This window comes from Pteronotus mesoamericanus, unplaced genomic scaffold (genome assembly GCF_021234165.1).
Source record: "Pteronotus mesoamericanus isolate MK-2021 breed Mesoamerican mustached bat unplaced genomic scaffold, CSHL_Meso_final contig_164, whole genome shotgun sequence".
Classification (NCBI taxonomy): Eukaryota; Metazoa; Chordata; class Mammalia; order Chiroptera; family Mormoopidae; genus Pteronotus; species Pteronotus mesoamericanus.
This window is the reverse complement of record NW_026555065.1, coordinates 13,733,930-13,755,641: the sequence shown is the minus strand read 5'-3', so window position 1 is coordinate 13,755,641 and position 21,712 is coordinate 13,733,930.

Sequence of the window (21,712 nt, the reverse complement as noted above, 5' to 3'; positions counted from 1 at the left end):
CAAAGCACTGAGAGAGTGAGCTGTGATCACTGCAAACCAGTAAGTGCATTCATGCTCATGCGGATGTGATTTTTGTTGTTTCGTTTTAAGCAGAGTGCCTTTTGCCAGTCTATTTATGCTGGACTTACCCAAAGCAAAACAATGGGATTGGAGCAGAGTATAGCAGAAAAAGAAGACTAGGAGTCAGAAAAACTGGCTTCTAGTTTTACATGTGCCACGAGCCAACTACTTCATCTCTCTAGAGGAACATTTCTGCAGTGATTAGTTTCAGAAGACACATAGGTATCCGTGGTCTTGTATCTTCTTTCCTTCCCTCCACACCAAGATTTACAATGCACATCAGCACTAAGGAGCCCAGCAGGATAGAAATACCCGTTTAACCTGTTTGATCTTAGGTTCCCCAAGTTTATTTGATCTCGGAACCCTGTCCCTGAAGACAGCATATGAGATCCAGGACAACTATTTTCTGAGAACAAGCTTTAGGAAGTGTTACTTTATAGACTCAATTTTCTCATCTGTAAACATTGTGTGAACTACCGTATACAGGGTGGGCAAAAGTAGGTTTACAGTTGTTTGTATGGAAAATAATACAATAATTAATAAATAATAATACAAGAATAAACTGTTTCATGTATGCACAAATGTGAACCTACTTTTGCCCACCTCTGTACTGCTCCTGTTGGTTATTCTGTGTTTATTTCCCCACGCAATGTTTTTTTTTTCTTGCCATGTCCTTTCTCCTTCTAATGTCCCAGTTCTTTAAATAGTAACTGCAGATGGCTTAAAATGTGAGCCCCACCCTCTGTATTAGTGACATATGAATTGGCTGGGGTTCTGAGTATCAGAAAATTTTCAAGATCTTACCCAAAGGGGTGATTTGCTAATGGTAGAATTTCATACACTGAGACAAGTACTTGACATATGTTTTCTGGATCCATAGAGCTTTCTCATTGTTCTTCTAGTAATGTCATCTATTTAGCCATCTCCTTATAAGACCAGCACTGTTTTGCTCTAAGTGAAGGGGCAGGGAGTTAGCAGCCTCTAGTTAGTGATCTTTTCTTTGAACCATTTAATGGATATAAAAACTCAACTTTACAAGAGGAACAGTTGTTACTTCCTTGCCTAGATAATGATTTCTTTATCCAAAATGTTCCCTTTGTATCTTCATGACAATAAAATGGAGAAAATGGATTTTTTAAAAAAGGTAATTACACAATTGAATATGTGATAAATTCACTTAATAGGCAAGAATTATCTGCTTTGGCTGCCTTCATGGCCCAAATTCACAAAGTAATTCACAACACATTCATTGGAATTCAGCTTTATCTCCTTACATAGAACTTGAAATGAGACAAATTATAAAAAGCTGCATGCCTTTTCTGTGAAAAATGGCCATGAGGGCTTATGAGAGATCAAGTGCTGTGATTACCTAACCTGGTACCACAACACAGAAAGTATGATCCACCCTTCACCCCCGACCCCCGGTATGACACCTGTAACCCATGACAAATGAGTGAGGACCTTGGATCCATTGCTATTGAACCCTGTCATGCCAAGCAGATGGAGAGGGCCTTGGTAGATGGACCCCTTGGATCCCATACCTTCACCAATCGAAAAAGCTTCCATCCAAACCAATGTTTTAAAATATTGACTCCTTGTGTCCCCCTGTTATTTGACAAATTTAACATTGTTATCATTACTATGATGGAGGAAAAGTTTACTTCTCTCTATAAATCATCAGGAAGCAGTGTGGCACAGAGAAAGCAGACAGATGTTGGAGGTGGAAGGAAATATATTTCTGAGACAGAAATATAATTTCTTAACCAAAGTCTCTATTGGGACAACCAATTCACTGTTCTGTTAGTATAACTCCATATTCATACATTAAATACATGTTCACTATAACATATTCACAGTATGTAGCACAGTGACTAAGAGAATGGGTTTTGAAGTAAAACAGACTTGGGGCTTAATCCTCATTCTGTGTGCTACAGGTTGGGTTCCCTTGGAAACAGATTGTGAGACTGTTTCACAAGCAGTATGTTTATAGGAGAGTGCCTTTGCGATCCACACCATGGAAGAGAGGGGAGGGAAGCAGGAGTGGGCAAAGAAGGAAGCTGAGCTGCAGCTGAATGTGGCTAACTCATGGGGAAGGCTGGAGCCAGTGTGGCCCTTCAGAGTTGTCTGGAGTTGTCTGGGTCAAGATGACCAGACCTTTATCCCTCACTTACCAGTCAGGAAAGGCCCTGTCCTAGGAAGGGGTGTGACCCTGAGGCAGGCAGCTCTCTGCAGCTGAGGCTGTCTACCAACAGCAGAAGGGGGATCTGTGTGGTAGGACATAGTGCCATTGTGTTTCTGTTGTTCCTGGGAACATCAGTGTTGTTTTAGTAAAATGAGGATAATAATATCTATTAGGGTTGTTGTAAGAATGCAATTAATTCTTTTTCTTTAATGAATTTAAGTTACAAAGCACTTAGTACAGAGTGTTACATAGTAGGTACTCAAATGGGGATGATGATGATATTAAACTGTTATGCTTCTCAATATTAGATAATAGAACTTGGTTATATTGGTTTCTCTTTTAGCCTCAAATGAGTTGTCCTTTTGTCATTGTATCTATGTTTTATATTAAATTATCTCAAATCCTTGTTTTGAAAGCAAATAGGGTACAAATCAATTTATACTATTCTTAATCATAAAGGTACAGTAGAATAATACTTAATGTACTGTATTAAACATGTTTTTCATTCTAAATAATTCCTGTTATTGTTACCCTCACCCCACCCAAACATTAACTAGAATGTTCCTGGGCTTAATGCTTTAGGGAAAAGATGACATGCTTGAGTAAAATCCAAATTCTTATTTTTTAGTTTCAAAAACAGAGGTCCTGGCATAAATAATAGATTTAGGAGACTAAATGATCTGTCAGTGCCCATTTGTCCCAGCCTAGAGAAAATGAAAGTTCTCTGGAAGGGAGAGAAAACACAATGGCTTTCAGATGCTGGTGGACTCTTGAGAAGGCCTTGTACCTTACCCATGACTTGGCTGGCAGAGGGGCAGCTAAGTAAGGGGATCCAAAAGTGAGTTTTCACAGTGCCTTTCTTCTTGGCCATATGACAGGAGGCAGTACTATTTGCAGACTTTCCTGTGTGGCCAGCGTAGCATGTAATGACAGAACAGAAATGGCCATGTGCAATGGCCAGGCAGATGGTCCTGGACAGCCTCAGGAGGCTCTGAGTATGTCTGGGGTAGCAGTAGACTGTTCCCATGTGGCACAGATGTGACTTACAAAAGTAATGGGCCTAAACTTGTCTTGTAGACAAGATTGAGGTGGACACAGAAACATTTACATGATCTATGTATAGACACTAGATAGAACCGATGGTATCCCAGTGGGTTCCACTAGGGGCAGATGACACTTCAGGGTCAGGCAAGTGATTGGTCCCTCCTATTGGACCAGTGTTCAGATGTATTAATGGGAGAAAAAGACTAGATAGATGTCTCTTGATCTGACTCGATTACCCCAAATGGACTGATAATAAATTCTACCACTAGTAGAATGGGATTCTGTAAGAAGTTAAGTTTAGTTACAGAAAAATATAGAAAGTCATATTTCCTGCATACAAAAATTTATGGCTTGATAGTCATACATATAAAATATATTACATCTGTAAAGCAGTGTCCTGTTTTTAGTTCTTTTGCCTGGGCTATTTCATTTTGTCATCATAGCAACATTCTGGAGAGCATGTATTATTATCTTCATTTTAGAAATACTAAAATGGAGTAGTAGAGGCATTAAGTGGTTGTCTTAGTCACAGATAGAAAAATATAAACCCTAATAAATGTAACATTTGGGATTAAAATTATATTTCTGCTTACAAGTATATATATATATATCTGAAAAAATAATACTTAACAACATTTACTAAACATCTGCTGTAATTAGACACTGCTCTACATTCTTTGATTAGGATTAATTTATTTAATCCTCATAACAATGCTATAATACACAGGAGAAAGCAGAGGCATAGATAAATCAAGAAACTTACTTAACATTACAAGGACAATGAGAGTAGAACCAGGCTTTGAATTCAAAGTTCTCACTCCAAACCACACTTCTACAGTAATACACAGTAGACATGGCTCCCCATTTCTACCTTTCTAATAGAACTTCAGCTGTGTTCAGGTAAATAACCTACTGTAGCTCCACAAATGGATCCTGATTGTTCTAGGTCAGACATGGTGCTCCTATTCCCCTTCCTCAAGTGGTGAGTTAGAACCCAAGAGTAACTCAATTTATGCATAGCATTTCCATGGTAACTCTTATTGGCCTGCAGGCAGTCACATCATCAAGGATAGCCCAATGAAAGTAATGGAAAACATTTATATTCTAGGGGTGGGAGAGAGGTTTTGTTTTGTTTTATTTTATTTTTTTGTCCTTTGGATGTACACAATAGAGTAGGTTCTTGCTGACAGCCATCTTGAGGCTATGAGTGGACAAGCCTCTGCAGGGAAGAAGGCAGAGCCAATAAAATTGCCAAGAAGCAGAACTGGTGCCCACTCTTCCTCTGCCCTTCCTGTTAGATGGGATGAGACAGTTTCTTATTATTTCCACCAGTTTGAACAGGACTTTCTGCCACTTGTTAGCTCCAATGCCTACATTACAGCACCACTACTTTATCACATTATTTAAGGAGATGACTATTACTGCAGGAAAAACCTGCAGGAATGAGATGCAATTCTATCCTGTATTTAGGGTAATTTAACTGCTGTTAATGGTTCTGGATAATAACAACATTCTCTTATTAAAAGAATCTATGAGAGAGAAAACTTGTGGCAAGGAATTATTCTTCTACCAAGACATCAGAAAACAAATGGAATATTTTAAGTTTCAAAGTCCCATTATATATCCTCAGGGTTGCTATTATCTCCAAGACTCATCACTGGAACAGCTCTAACTCTCCTGCTATGTTGGTTCTATAAGCTTTGCAGGAATATGGCCACTTCACAAAGTTAGAGAAATAGAGCAGGCTGTGAAGAAACATGAAGAAATGCTCCTTTTGCATGTGTCTCAGTTTGTGTAGAGGACACCCATTGAATTGCCTGCTAATTAACACCCCCTATTCTAGGAACTCTTCTTCCCACTTCATCAACAATTTGCAGCAGGTGGTACCTTATTCTTGCCGTGTGACTTCCACTTGGCCTCAGATGGACAGTTCAGAATCTCTTTAGGAATTTTGGCACTCATATTGAGAGAGAGAGAGAGAGAGAGAGAGAGTCAGAGACAGGGAAGGAGAGACAGTGAGCAGGGAGGGAGAGAAAAGAGAGAAAATGTGAGACTTTAAGGGAGAAAAATAAATAAGAAAATAATGTCCTGATGCTTCCTTTGATTTTTTTTCATTTTGAAGTATGTTTAGATTTACACAAGAGTCGTGAAGACAGCACATAAAGTTCACATATACCCTTCACCCAGCTTTCTCTAATATTGATTCTTAAGTAACCATGGATTATTTGTCCAAAACTAACAAATTAAGGTATTAACAGGCTTTATTCAGATTTTGCCAGCTTATCTAATAATGTTCATTGCTGTTCCAGGATCCAACCTAAGCCACCACATTGCATTTTGTTATCATTCTTCTTATTCTCCTCCAGTCTGTGACAGGTTTGTGGTTTTACCTTGTTTTTCATGACCTTGATACCTGAGTAGTGGCCCGGTGCTTTGCAGACTGCCTTGTAATTTGTATTTCTGATGTTTTTTCTCCTTATTTGACTGGAGTTATGGATTTTGGGGAAGTATTCCACAGAGGTGAAGTGCCCATCTCATTGTATCATGTCAGAGGTACATGCTATTAACATGTCTTTCCACTGGTAATGATGACCTTAATCATGTGGTTAAGGCAGTGTCTGCCAGGTCTCTTCACTGCCAAGTTACTAATTTTTCATTTCCACATTTTGTTCATTGAGGAGCAAGTTACTAAGTCCAGCCCCCTTTCAGGGAGAGGGGGGGAATTAAGCTTTATCTCTAAAGCAAAGAATATAAAAAATGTTGCAGGTATATGTTAAAATCACCACAGTAATTAATAAATATATTAGGAAAGACATTCGAGGCTAGGCACATATCTTCTCCTGATGGCTTGACTGTGTGTTCATTCCGCAAGTCTGATCGCTTTTTTTTTATGCTAGGCATCTTCTATTTGCTCCTCCAGGTCCACTCCTCACCCTTCTCCACCCTCCTTTCTGCCTCAGAAGATGTTCCCATGTTACAGTCACAAGGCTGTGCCCCCTGACTTTTGAATGGGGAAGCTCCAGCAGGAGACCTGAGAGTAGAGGAGTGGGATTAGGGTATTTTTCTTCCTGCGTCCTCCCTCCATGAGGCTCTTTGTGTCCCTCCAAAGAAGACAACCAGATGTGCATGACTTCCCTCCTCCAGACTCTAATAACCTTCCCTCCTCTTGTCATGTCTGGTGACAGCTTTGCTGCTGTGAGGTCAAGGTCCTGCTCTGTGCCTTGTAGCTCCCCGTATTCTGCATACACTTTTGCTATTAGTCCTTTGTAATAAGCTCTCTTTGGATTATCCTAAATCAAGCATGTTGTCTGTTTCCTGTTGGGATCCTGACTAGTAGATTGACTGTGGCTTCTAAGGGACACACCCCCATTAATCTTTTTAATCAATTCCTTAGAATTTTTTTTTTTTTTGCGTAAGTTACTTTAAATTTGTTTTTCATTTCTTGCAACCAAAGACATGTTGTCTCAAAGATTATAATGTTAACTTCTATGTAACTACAACAATAATAAAAGCTAACTAGCTTTTACAATACTGAGTTTTATTACGTTTTTTTAATATGCATACATCCATGTTTGTGTCTACTTTGCAAATAGGAAATTGAGGTGCAGAGTCCAAATGACCTATTTAAATTCACAGAATTAGTATTTGGTAGAGCAGATTGGAATTCAAGTCATCTGGTGGTAGTTCTGTGCTCCCCGATCATCATCGTGCCTCCCAATCTTATGTACATATTCTCTATGGCTGTATTGAGTCAATCACTGTCTGTAAGCCATAAAGCTGCAGACCACATTCCCATAATTCCTAAAAGTGATGGAGTCAAACCCCAAGTCCTGATGTGCTACAGAGACAAGGAACTTTAGATTTTATCTTTATAAAATAATGTCAGACATTTGCACTAATATGTACATATTATTTCCCAAAATGTATCATGAGGAAATCTAGTCCCTTAAAATGCAGTGTTAGCATGAAGTAATCTTAGAAGATTACAAGGCACATTGGTACATTAAAGACTCTGAGAAAATCTGCAGCTTTTTAGCTTATTTCATTATGCTTAACTCAGTTTCCCCAAACTTCTTTTTCCCAATAAAACCCTCTGGCTCAGTCCACACATTAGGAAGTATTGGTATGGAACAGAAATAGAAATTGTAGAAAAAACATCATCTAAATTGAATTTCCCTTTCAAGTAACAAAATATTGTCTAGTCTAGATTATTCCAACCACCCCCTGCCACTGGGAGTGGTGAATTATCTATTTAGCAAAATCTACAGCCTGAATTCACTGGATAGAGGCCAACTCTGGACTTGACTTTGCTTCTATGTAGACATGTCTCCAACATAATAACTCCTAAGTTGCAGAGCGATTTAGAGGTAGATTAGGTTTCTTCTTATCCCATGACTTGTTGTTTCAACCTTGACCCAGTAAAATTGCCCTTTTTCAAGAGGAATTGGTAATGAAATCAGTGCCATCACTCAACTGCATATCCTTCAAGAGGCCAAGGTAAAAAAAATAAATAAATAGGAGAGTTTCCATGAAAGAAAATCCAGTGTAATATTTTTAGCTATAGCAAAGCAAGGAATTGTAACATTTTGTCAAAGTCACTGTATAAAATGTGGACTCAAAAGAGCCTGTGTAACTTTTCTTACTCCAAATTTCAACAATACTACAAATAGCTTAGAGAATTCCATTTTGAAATGAAATGAGCCTTTTATAAAAATTATATCATGAAATTAGAGCATGATATGTGGAAAAAGCCTAATAGCTCTTGGACCTTCTCTGAGCTGTCATATTTGCTCTGTGTAATGTGCTCAGGGGTTAGCAAAAATGAAATGTGGAGGTCTTCTGCTTTTGTAACTTGTATTCAGAGAACCATTCAAAAGTGTTCCTTAAAAATGAAAAAACATTTAAATCAGTTGTTATCAACAGGAAATGATCTTGCTCCTTTGGGAATATTTGATAATGTCTGGAGACAATTTTGGTTGTTAACTACTTGGTGGGAAGGGGGTATTTTTGGCATCCAATAGATAGAGACCAGAGATGCTGCTAAGCATCTTATAGTACACAAAATAATCCCTACAACAAGGAAATATATGGCCCAAAATGCCCACAGCGCTGAGGCTGAGAAGACCTGCTCCAAATTGTGTCTTATTTAAATAGGTGTCTCTTAAAACATGAAGCCATGTATGCATGAGCATGAATATTACTCAGGTATATCCTGTTAGTTTTTCAGACATGGAAAATATGCTCTCTAAAGCATATAAAGGCCCAGTATTATCTGATTTAATTGGTGATGTACTCACTATGTTCATTACAGACTAAATAAAGCTGTGATTTTCTTGAAAAGGAATAATTTTAGTCTTCGCTTCCTTCGTAAAGTGAATATAATGAGACACAGAATTAATGTCTAGCTATAGTTTCAAGAGAACCCCACCCAAGCAGGTGAACGTGTGCCTGCCCGTACACATACCGTCCCCTGTAATAGCAGTGCCTTCCATGTTGTCCCTGAATTGTTTGCAAAGCGTAGAAGCAATTAAAGAACAAATTCCGGGGCTCAATCTGCCTCTGTAAAAGAGGCCTGGCTCAGATGTGCTCCGAGTTATTTACAGCTGGAACAAACAGAACGCTTAACTATGCAGATAAACTCCTCATTCTTTTAAGTGAGGCAGCAAAATAAACACCTTAACAGTTCATGGTTCCCAGAGTGCATTAGTTAATCGGTCCAATATCATTCTAATTTTCCTCATAGCTCATTGAATCGGAGCCTGTGAGCAGATAAAATGTGTCTTTAGCTACCATGTACTTATTCCAATGACTCTACGGTTGATGGATGACTTTCTGATTTTTTGAAACAATGCCAGCCCAGGGCCTCGTGGTGGCTGCACAGAGTCTGGCTCTCTTGTTGTGCTTTGGGGCAGGAGGAGAGAGGGAGGGGGCTCTGCAGTATGAGGTCTGGCTCAGTCATTTTCAAAATCAATACTTGCTCTCCAAGCCTTGGATAATTTAGAGAACATAATTCAGAATTCTCCCTTTCAGCATGTATTCTCCATCAAAAGGGTGTTTTCATCCCGAGTCAGCACAATGCTCCTGTGACCCAGGAATGCACAGATAAGGTTAAAAAGAAAGAAAGGAAATGTGCATTTGTTCTTTCCTTTTCTTCAAGCATCTTTTGGACCCAGTCTATGTGTGTTTGTACACCTCATTGCAAAAATTTCTACTTAGAACAGAGAACTTAAATTATGGTGTCTCATGATGTTGCTTCCTATTTAAGGCTTTTTTTGGGGGGTGTTTTCCATTATAAACCTTTAGCCTAAGGGATGTCAGCTTCAGATAATTTATTCCCAGCAGATCAGATTAGGATACAAAAATTTAAGCCCAAGGGCTGTTAAATCCTGATTTTCACTTTATTTCAGAAAGTGTCATCAAAGTAGTGTTTTGTTACAGGGATAAAACTTTGTGTTCCTGTGCGCAGAAATGACAAGACTTCATTTGCTTAAAAACCAGCATGACACTGATTATTTAATCCTTCAGACTCTATTCACTCAGTTGCTCTAAAAAAGGAGCCCCAGTGGAAAACATCTTGGTCATTTAAGTACAAAGAGCTTGAGATTTTATAGCAATTTTCCAATACTAATTACATTTCATACTATCTATCATATGCATGGCTTACAAAACCCTATTGATTTAATGGATACCAGTGCATTGGGAGCAGGTTATTTTATGACATGTTATGTTATAGAACTTCTATGAAATACCTAGATCTTAAAATGTGGGCACAGATATACTCTCAATTATCCACAAGTGGATTATCCACTTGGTCTATTACCCACAACATATCTTAAATTAAAGCTGCTGTCATTAGGTGACTCAGTAGCCCTAGGCCAATTTCTATCATCAATTTTCTTTGCTGCTGGAATGCATGTTCATTCTGATAGCCTTTGCTAACATGATTAGTAGGGAATATGCTATTGGAGTTGCTGCCAAAATGTAAACATAAAATGTGGATTACGTGTTACTCTGGATTATCCTTTTCACAAATGCTTTCCTGTAGCAAGAAAAATCAAGAGACCAATTATAAACATGGGTTCACTGACATGTTGTAAATATAAAGTATCCTTGGAAATAATCATAGTGTTTCACTGTCTTTAAATGACTGGTAAAATAGTTCCAGCTCAAATGGTACCTGCTTTGTGGAACCTTCCTGCATTTTGCCCTTCAGAGCTGTTCACCTCCCTCTGGACAGCCTTTAGTGAAAAAACAAGAGCATAGGCTTTGGAATTAGAAAAAGACCGAATTCTGATTCTATAACTTATTAACTGTGTTACCTGGAAAGAGTACTTAACCTTGCTGTACCTCACTTTCCTTATATTTAAAAATGGTCATCAAAATATCTACCAAAATAATATAATATATGTAAAGTTCATAGTTTGGTATTTGGCAAATAACCATGCACTGAATACATGCTTGTTTCTTTCCCTTCCCATATCTACTTTTCTTTATATTTTCTTAATATAAGCAATGATCATATTTAAATCATGTTTGAACCCACCCACAACGTTTAATTAATTATCTTATAATTAGAATTTAACAATATTTGCTCAATTTAAGTATAAAATTGTCTTTCAGTTTTATATCTGAAAAAAATTATAATCTTTTTCAATGTCCACAAATCTGTTAAAATTATTTTGCTATTAATTTCATAGAAAGAGTAAAAACTAGGTCAATGTTTTTATATGAAAACATCAGCAACCAGGCATAAGTTTTTTTGTAAGTAAAATACTTATCCTTGAGATTATTAATATATGTATATGGCTGTATTATATGTGTACTATATATATATGAAGATGAAATACCAGTTAACATTAACAGTCAGAAAGACTCCTTAGCAAGTCCATAAACTGTTTTATTTCCTTTAGAACTATTTTCAGGACTACATGTTGAACTTAGTTTTTTCCATGATTAAAATAGCATATATATTAAATTTATTTTGTGTTTTAGTTTTCAACTGGGGACATGATACAACAAAGCATCCATAGACTTAAAATCTTAATGAAAGCAGATGTCCTTGGTGTAATAAACAGTTAATCCTGAGAAATCAGAGATTTTTAAAACTGTGTCTCTTAGCCCTGAACTTCAGGATTGTCTCTTCATTTGTGTCTAATTGAAGTAACTGCCATGTTCATTCTTTAATTATTCATTCTGTGCCTTCTCTGTCCATGGTACCAAGAGGTTCCTGTGGCAGTAAAATACAGAGTAAAGTCAAGGTGGGATGATCATGCTTACGTTGCTGAATGTTGGGCTTGGGTGACTGGCAATGTAGCCACAACATCATTCTTTTCAGTGTACTTGTTTGTTTAATTTGTCACTAACTACATGCTCATTTCATTTAAAAGCCATAATTATAGGAGTAACAAAGGCTTATAAAATATTATAGAAATGTGGGATCTGGAAAGTTTGTCATTTATTTAAACAACCATACTTTTTTTAGGGTTCATCGGTGCCAAAAGAAAGATGGACTAACAGATCTCTTGGGCATAGGTTATGTTTCAAATCTGTAGTTATATTGTGCAAACATTTATAGGTACATCTTTGGAAAGAAGCACTGATGTTTGCATTTGTTTCCAGCACATGTGCATTTAAATCAGCAAAAAAAAAAACCCAAACCACTAAACATTTGGGCTTTCCTTTCTAAAATGTTTCTTATTTACTTTGACATTTTGGATATTTCTCTCTAAGACGATATTCCTTTTTATTTCAGTATAACAGACAATCTGCATTTCTGAAATCTGCCGTCATTCTCACCAACACAGCACTAATGAAAAGGACAAATAACTGGGTTTCCTTTTGTTGCTTTCATGCAGCAGCTTAAAAACATAAGTTCATAGCAACAATATGTGAATAAAATATCAAAATAAATACACTTAAGTAGCTTGACTGGGTCGTGTGGGGTCATTGTTGTGAATGGGGGTTAATATCTGTTCAGTCAGGTGAGGTACACATGCATCAACTTTGCTGGAAAATGGTTCCAATTGTGGCTGAATGGTCTAGTTTCCTGTGGGATACAAGCAGCCTATTATTTCATGTTTTAAAAGGCTTATTCAGGTTTGACCATTTGGACAAAAATCAATACAACAGAGGACAGGGACAATCACCAGAGATCACTCCAAGTGCACCATTGCGGCCAGGTCCCCATGCCCACCATTTCTCTAGTAATCTAGGAGGGGAAACAAAAGACAAACCAAACCCTGTTGGCCTGGCAGCACCAGGAGCTACATGGTCCAATTTACTATTCCCAGTTCTTTTCATTATTAGTAAAATGATTCAGGGGGGAACCAGAGTAAGGCAGTCCTTTGGCTTCCTAACTCTTCTTAAGCCATGATTGAAGTGAATAAGTCTGGAGGAAAAAAAGTAATTCCTCAGCGCATTTGAGCTGACCAGAATAGCTGGAAAAGACAGGCTGCTACATGTGTTTATGTAAGTGATCTAGAAAAAGCTACTGAAATTAGTTAGAAATGTTTAGGGTTCATTGATTGTGTGGTATGTGTGGTTGGTAAGGCGGAGCTATAAAGGAATGAGGCAGATTTCTTATTACAGTGTGTGAAAATAACTTCTCAGATATTTGTAAAGTTACTTACAATGAATTAGTTTTAGGGGCTTTTACATAAAATTATGGTACATACAAAATAAATAAAAATCTTTCTTCAAACATCTAAGAAAGAGTCCCAAATCAAGGGCATTGAGTTACTGGGATTTCCTTCAGTAAGGCCTATGTCTGAATTATTTGAGTCCAAAGATTGGCTTATACTGGTCAAGTCTTCTTTGAACAAAATGAGAGAGAGCCATGATAATTTTGCAAATATAATTAGGTTTTGCAAAAATCCAAATATAATTTAGTAGCACCCTAAATGGTATGATTTCTCATACCTTGATTTTGCCAGACAATGAAAGGCCTCATTTTACACATTATCTGGGTTGGGATCTCACTCAATTTTCAGGGCAGTAAAATCCACCAAATCTGCCAGACTCTAGAATGAATGAGCTGATTCTAAGTTTTAGGTCCCCTAGCTGGAATGGTCTTTCTGTTTGATGAAGTTGTATGGGTTTGTACACCAAAGTAGCCTCTCATGAATTAATCTTCTAATTATTCCCCTGGCATGTACTGGAATGAGTTTGATGCATTTGGGCTCTTTGTCCAAATCCACTGAGTGCCATCTTTGAGCAGCAGACCTATAGCAAGACGATTAGGGAAAATGGCTTCATTCTCTATTACACATGCCTTATGACTATTGACAACTGCAAAAGAGAAATCCTGGCCATTTGGCTGAAAGTTTACCTGAACACAAATCCAGTGCAGGGACTACATCTGAGGGCAATGATTGAAAACCAGGTGGATGGACCCTCCATTCCTGAAAATTCTGCTCCGCAAATCCCTAGAGGTACCTTTCTGGGAAGTCACTCAGCATGGAGAACTAACTATCAAAGAGTTTTATAAACAAACAAACAAACAAACAAATAACAGAGCAGCCTGTTAAATGCTTGCTTGTGTTGTGAGATTCATGAGGTAGAGAGTCAAGACATGAAAAACCTGATCTCTGTCTATGTAAGAAGTAATCAGTTTTGTGAGAAACTCTAAGAAGTACAGAATAACTGCTAAGTTAAAAGAAGTAATTTATTAAATTTTGTTGAATTGTTTAAAACATTTTAAAAATAGGCACTTTATAGGGCAAATTGAATTAAGATGGCTATATAAAATCTAGAGTATCTTTTTTTCTGGATATTATGATTTGGTAGCATTTAATTTTAATTTTTATCTAAATTCATCTACAGTGATTGTATAAGATCATAAAAATTTTATTTTAAGAAACTGGACATTTTCATTTTCTTTTCCTGGAGACCACTTTATATTTTAGACATCTCCCTCATTTTTCCTTAAATGAATCTGTAATTCTTATGTTTAGTAGGAAAATGCTTTTAAACCTTTGTATTTTATGCTATAGGAAAAACTGTTGTCCACCCCTCCCTCCCTGACAGCCTGAGTCACTCCATGGGCCTCATATCTCTTAAACCACCTGCTAATCATAACAATTGCTAATTTGAGCTCTTTTTAGTCACTTCTGGTGACACTGACAATGCCATCTAGTTTGCAATGGCCATGTGGTCAGTCCCCCACCCATCCTAGCAGTCTGCTGCTGCTGTGCCTTTAGCTGGAGTCTCCATTGTTCTGCCTGCCTCTGCTGACCATAAGCAATTCCTTCTTCTCTAATCTCGGGGGATCTGCTTCTTTCACAATGGGGGCAGGGCTGTTTGCTTTGTGTGCAAGATAATCTTCCCCAGAATTGTTCACATATGCAAACAGAAATGTAAAAAACAAAACAAAACCCTGACTTCTTGGAGGGATATATGTATCTATATATGGGTACACACACACATTTTAGTGTTAGCAATTATAATCACCTATCAGTTCTGCCTAAATATTTGCAAATCACTCAATAATATACGTTAATTTCAATTATTTGGTTTTCTTCTTGCCGTATGTTTAAGTTGTGATTTTTTTCTTCTTACATATGGCAAAGCTGTTTTTAAACATCAGTAAGTTCCCCTTCACTTTAAGCTCATAGAAGTCCTTGCATTTCCTGCCCAGTCCTCAGGAAAGCATTTTGGGAATGACTGGGAGATGGTAGATGCACATCCCTCACCCGGATGAATGATTAGGAGTGAGGAATTGATCATCTACACAGGCAGGCCTGAACTCTACTTGGGAGCGTCCCTTGGCCGAATAGCAGATAAAATTTACTGGATTTCCGAGTCTGAACCTTTGCAATAGTGCTCTGTACTCCACTTTGATGGATTTAAAGCTGGTCATTACGTTACAGGGCAAGTTGTAGCTGGAATAAAAGCAGGTCATTTCAACTAGCCATTTTAATCTGGAGACAACCTTACTCTGTTATCATTAAAGCTTGCCATATGCCACAGAAAGTGATAGAAACATATTCTACCTTTAAGGCAGATTAAAAAAAAATGTTTGCTTTTGTAGGAAGGCAGAAAGGAAGTAATCTATTTATATATTTTTTAAATATTTCTCTGCCTCAGTAAGCAAGGCAGTTTTTGTAAGCTCCCTTTGGGATTGTGTCTCTCTTTTCTCCTAAAACGCTGAAGTAAATTAAAAAGAAAACAACAACAACAACAAAAAACCCCCACTCTGTCATTTTTGGTTGTTCTGCGGGGAGCAGCTTTGCTCCCAGGCTACCGAGCATGTCGAGAGCGCCCCCTAGGCGTTGGCGCGTAACACGGCAGGCGGAACGGGCGGCTGATCCATGACCAACGTGCAGTTGCACGTGGCTGTGTCCAAATCTACGCACAAAGAGGTAAGCGGGGACAGCATCCCACCAAATGACCATCCCGTGTCCCCTGTCTGACAGTGGACTCGCAAGTGACAACGCTGGCTTCAGAAGCTTCAGTTGCCTTTCTTAGTGTACTTAGGGCAAAAATGCTGCAGAGAGTGATTATGAAAAGAGAATGAAGTCCAGACCCTGCTAAGGTCTGGACACATGTTCTCTGGTTCATTTTGTGCCTCCTGCTGCTCTGGGCTTTCACAGGGCATCTTGTCTGGGGTTAGGTTGTCTGTCCAGCAAGAAGCACGGACACCTCTTCAAACTTGTGGTCCAACTTAGAGACCAAAGCTTTCCATATTAATCTTGGCTCTGTTGCTTATAAGCTGTGTGACTTTGGGGAAATCACTCCACCTTTCTGAGCTTATAAAAATGAAGAGATTGATTAGACATTATCCATGATTATGCCCAGATATGAAATCTGTCTTTGACCTCAGTATTGAAGATTTCTGTTTTAAAATTTGCTGGGCAAGTCAACATAACACTTTACTGAATTCTTGAAAGACCCAAATTGGTCAAAAGCATAGACTACATGTATTTTGGGAGTCATTTCTATTGGTTGTGACCAGCAAGAAGACAATTCGATTGACTTGTGGCACCTTCACAAACAATACAAATTCTCATTTGATGTTATTTGAGTCCAAAGGCAGGCTGGTTGTTGCAATTGAGCAACTCACCACCTTCATTGTGGCTGTCACTTCCTGGCACATAGATCAGCATCCACATTGATCCAAATGGTGGTGCTCTCACCCCCTGTTTCATCCCTCCTGGCCAAGTGACTGATTACTGATGGATAACTGGTCCTCCATTCACAGGTCACTGGTAGGCAGCTTCTCGGAGTTGTCCGCCCCTGGAGTCATTTTTCCTTGAGGCCAGTGGACCTGCAGGTGTATGTTTATAAGATTGCCTGGGAAAAACTTGTTTTTGTTTGTGAAAGTTACCCTGATGCAAACAATTGAAGGAGAGGGGCCTGCATTCCTGCCTGGGTGGGGATGACAGGGAATTCACCCAGGACTTGTTCACTGGGGGGCTGAAGATGTAGGTCAGGGTAAGAGCAGAGATGAGGGAGGCCCCCATGCTGACACTTTAGCCATTTTGAAGTTTTGGAAAATCCATACAGCTTCTTACTGCTTACCTATGCAAGAATGGTAATTTGTCTTTCTATCAATAATAATGCTGGTTACTCTTCCTTTCTCAGTTTAAACTCTACACTGCTCTCTTAAACTTCTGTGGCTTTGCCAAGCTGTCTTCTTTTCCCTGAAAACCCTCCCTGAACTTGTCTGGCTGGCTAGGTGTCTGATCAAAAGCTGTCATGTCAAACAGGTGTTCTGAATTGCCATTTCTTGGATGTTTCTAGAGAGTTGCATCCTTAGGGAAAATTTATTTAAACTCAGTATATCATAAAAGCAAAACAGTTCTTTTTAGGACCCTGTGCCAGTCAAGTAAATGATCCTCTTGGCTACATGTGGTTTTTGTTTGTCTCAATTTGACTTAAAATATGAGCATGGATATAATCATTTGGAAAGTGTGTGCAGCTGTATCATGTTGTTGTAATTAAATATATGTGATATATATTTGAAATTAACAATGTCTGGAAATTAAAGCAATTAGTTTGGGGAAACTATAAAGTTGCTGAAAGCTGTCTTTCAACTTTCAAGTAATAATAATATCTTGTATAAGAATTTCTTTGATATTACTAACAATCTTCAAAAATAATCCAGGAAAATAATCATAGTAAATAATATTATACCTATTTCTTAGCCAAAGGAACTCAGACTCAGGTAGGTCAAATGATTTTGGATAATGACATAGAGCTAAAGAGAGTAGTTATGCTGGGACTAAGCTTGACCGCCATCTTTTTTTGGTGTACTATCACTTTAATGGACAAAGGTATATGGGATGTAGGGATTGTGTTACCTTGGCGGGAGGGAAGTGACAAATTGGGCCAATATAAGGTCCCTGAAGACCGTGAAGTCTCTGTCCGAGGCACAGGTTTGGGAAGGAAGCAATGTAGTAGATGCGAGCCCTGGCACTTCTTTGAAACTTGGGCTGAACAGTGGCCTGAACATGGATTGGGCTAACATGTGTGTGCTGAAGGAAGCCAAACTCTTTTCCAAACAGGCTCTGTTGCTTCCAGTATCTGTCTCATCTCTGTTGCTCCAGTGCCTCTCCATTTTCCCATGGGCTTGAACCATTCCTTTAGCCTCTTCACAAGAGGGATTCTGGGTTCTGGGTCGGGGGTGTAGAACAGCTCATGTGCAGTCCCTATGCTGTGTAGAAGGCACGGGGAAGAAACAGTGCCATTGGAATGCAGAGTCAAGGCTGGGATCCTGCTAGAAGTGCGTGTAGAATGGGCTGCTTGCTCCCTCCTTGCTCTCCCTCTGCGCAGGCTCTTTTTCTCGAAGAGGACACGAAGTGCAGCTTTAGGAGTCACCAACCCCAGTATCAGCCCTGGACACCCTGAAGGAAGACTCAAGACTCAGTGTGCAGAGTGAATGCAGCCAAACATGCCCACAGCTCTTCTTGGTGGGTTACCTGGCACTCGGGTTGCAATATCATCAACATAGAAAAATATAAGCTTAGCTACATGATGGTAGAGCAAGAATCCTGAGCCTGAGTGGTGCTGTGAATAAGAGCATAGATTTTTTTCAGCAACACTGGTCTGGATTTAAATTCCTGCTCCGACATATAGTAGCTCTGTGGTCAAAGGCAAGTTTCTTAATCTTTCTGTGTCTCATTTCCTTGTCTGTAAATTAGGGATAGCAGTGACTCCCTGACAGAGTTGCTGGGAGGGGTAAATGGGAGAATGTATATAACATACTTGGCATTGTGCTGGACATCTACGTGCTATTAAAGGGTAGCCACTATCATCACTACCATAATAGTTTAGGTTTACTGTGCAATTGGAGTTAGGATTAGGAGAGTATGTTAAGTTTAGGCAGCCCAGGTTATGGGGTGATGATTACTTGATAAAAAGAAAGGACAAAAGACAAAAAGAAGGAAGGAAGGAAAGAAGGGATGGAAGGAGGGAGGGAGGGAGGGAGGAAGGAAGGAAATAGCCACAAGCTAGTCTACAATCCTACACTCACCCTTTTCAATAGATATACATGACTATAATGGTGTGTTGAGTCTGTTGACTTTGTACAAGATGATGCTTTAACCAGGGGTGTCCAACCTGTGGCCCACAGGCTGCATGCAGCCCAGGATGGCTGTGAATGTGGTCCAACACAAAATCATAAATTTCCTTAAAATGTCATGAGATTTTTTTGTGATTACATGTCACAATGTATTTAATGTGTGGCCTAAGACAACTCTTCTTCTTCCAGTGTGGTGCAGAAATGCCAAAAGATCAGACACCTCTGCAAGCCTTTGTGATTCCTGTTAGGAAAGATGATAGTGGGAATGATTCTGAGGTTCCATGTGACTTGGCATCAGTTAGATTCATTGGGAGGACACTTGTGCATTCATCACATTAGTCAGACCGTATATACAAATGTACCCATATATAATCTTTTCAGACTTACATATTCCTTTTTCTTAAAAAGAGTTTACCTATTTATTTTTATAGAGGGGGAAGGGAAGGAGAAAGAGAGGGTGAGAAATATCGATTGGTCACCTCCCACATACCCTCCAACCGGGGATGCAGCCCGAAACGCAGGCGTGCACCCCAACAGGGAACTGAACCTGCAACCTTCCAGTTCACAGGACAGTGCTCAATCTACTCAGTCACACCAGCCAGGGCATACATATGTCCTTTAAAATTTAAAAATTTCCCTGAGAAATAAGCAAAGGAAGCATCGCTATCTGTTTTTGCATGGGAAAACTGATGCTTAGAGAAAATAAAGCATGGGAAATCTCCTAGCAATTTGCCTAGCATTTAGTCAATGCTGATTTCCTTTGTCATCATTCTACTAAGAAATGGCAGGGACACTTACAAAGAACTATAGCTCAAGAGTTAAGAGACACTTGTCTCCTGGTCCACGCTCTGCTTACCCCACAGCTGCCTTTCCAGATGTCTTAACTTTGGATTGGGAGACCATTTTTTGAATGGTAGATCGTTGAGATATAGGCCTCTTCTTGTGGCACGTTGGGGTTCAAACCCTCCTCACATCCTTTGCTTACCCTGACCCAAGATGCCTGTGGAATACAAGGTCTCTGGTTCCAGCTAGAACACTATTGTCTTTATTGTGACACAGTTTATTGCCCATACTTTTTCTGGTTTGAAATGGCATCAGACTTGCATGAAATTTGCCACCCATTTGCCAGGTGGTTTAAGAGCTTACAGCCCAAAACTCCCTGGAAATACCTTTAATATGAGTTCTGTAATGTGGGCAGTCATGTAGGCTGATATGAGCTGGTCACTCTGACTTGGCTGTGTATAGGACAAGATACTGAGGCTTCCCTCAGCAGAAAAGCCTCTTCTCCTCCTATTCCTCCTCCTTCTTTTTCCTCCTTCCCTCCCCCCTCCCTCCTCTTCTTCCTTGACGATGGGAACTTTAGTCCAGATTTCCTGGTCTTATATTAACAAAAGCAGCAGGTTCTTTTTTAATTTTCATTAATTATTCTCCCTCACATCCCATGAATGTATTAGATATAGGATTAAGGGTTCTGTGCACATTGAGAGTTTCATCAGGAAAAGAGAAAACATCATGAAACAGTATAAACCTTAGAAACCTGAGTTTATTTTGTTGTGAAGAATTCTAAGTACTTCTCTGTACTTGGAGATCTGTTACTAAAAGAAAGGGTTACCTAAAAATAGACTTGTTCTTGGAAACTGACTTGAAAGTTCTGCTGTGCATCCTTTTTGCACAGGTCAGATTTCCAGAGCCAGGCAATGTTCCAAACAAGGCTGACCTTGCCCTCCTCCTCACCCTGTGTTTTTTGTGGCCTTGTTATCCAGATAACTGCTCCCTTTCTCCACTTACCTCTGGCCTCTGGCCTCTAAGTTATCTCAGGGAAAAGCTCTCATTTGGCTGGTAAACCTTTGAGAATGAATTGATGAGGAAGAGGGTATGGAGCTTCCACTAGCCCTTCAAGGAATCCTAAACAGTGCTTGGGGCTGTTCTGCTTTAGTTTCAAAAGCCATTGTTTCTTCCTTTGGCTTTTGAAAGGGTGGTGGAACTTGCATTTATTTTTCTTTGTAACATAAAATGGTCATTTATTTATTCATTAGTCCCTACATTGAACATTCAAATGAGAGAGAGAAAGAGAGAGAGAGCATGGTGGGGGGGGGGGGAGAGAGAGAGAGAGAGAGAGAGAACACCTGTTCTTCGTTGCTTGGCTCTGCTGAGAAAAAGTTTGCTGCAGCTAAATTCCTCGGTTCAAGGATCGCCTTGTTCAGCGGGTCCTGGCTCTCACTGCTGCCTCAATTGTAGGGAGGAGCAGAATCAAGAAACCTTTTCCTTATTCTTAGGTCTTTGTCTACTCACTTCCAACTCTCCCCCACCTTACACGGCCAGGTAACGTACAGCCTCTAAGACTAAGCTCTCACCTGCCTTTCCTCCCATAAGTTTTTCATGGTCATACCTACTCCTACACCTTTCTCTGAACACCTGTAATATTTTTCTTTGCATAGCCTTTATTTCTATATGTATTATATAGTTATTTATGTATATGTCAATTGTCCCAAACTATAATCAGGTTTATATGTAATAGGTGCTCAATAAAAGTTGAATGTTGAACAAATGTTTCTACCATTTCTTTAAAAGCTGCTTTCAACTGAAGTAAGGTTGAATGGCTGCCAGAAAAAAGACACATTAGGTTATTCCAATGTTAGTAAAATAAAAATCTTGGAAATGACAGCATCATGCCCCCTTGGGGCTGTGCTGCCAATTCTATGCATAAAAATAATAGTGGCACATTGTATCATGGTGCCTGGGAAGCGGTGGGAGAGTGAGGACACTTTTCTCCTTCAATATGTAAGATGGCTTTCCCATCTCCTCTGGAGAAAAGAACAAAGTTCATAAATACAATAAAAATCCAATTTACTAAGCAAAAGGATAGAGTCTTCTGGTAAATAGTCAAGTTAAAAGTTTCTTCTTAT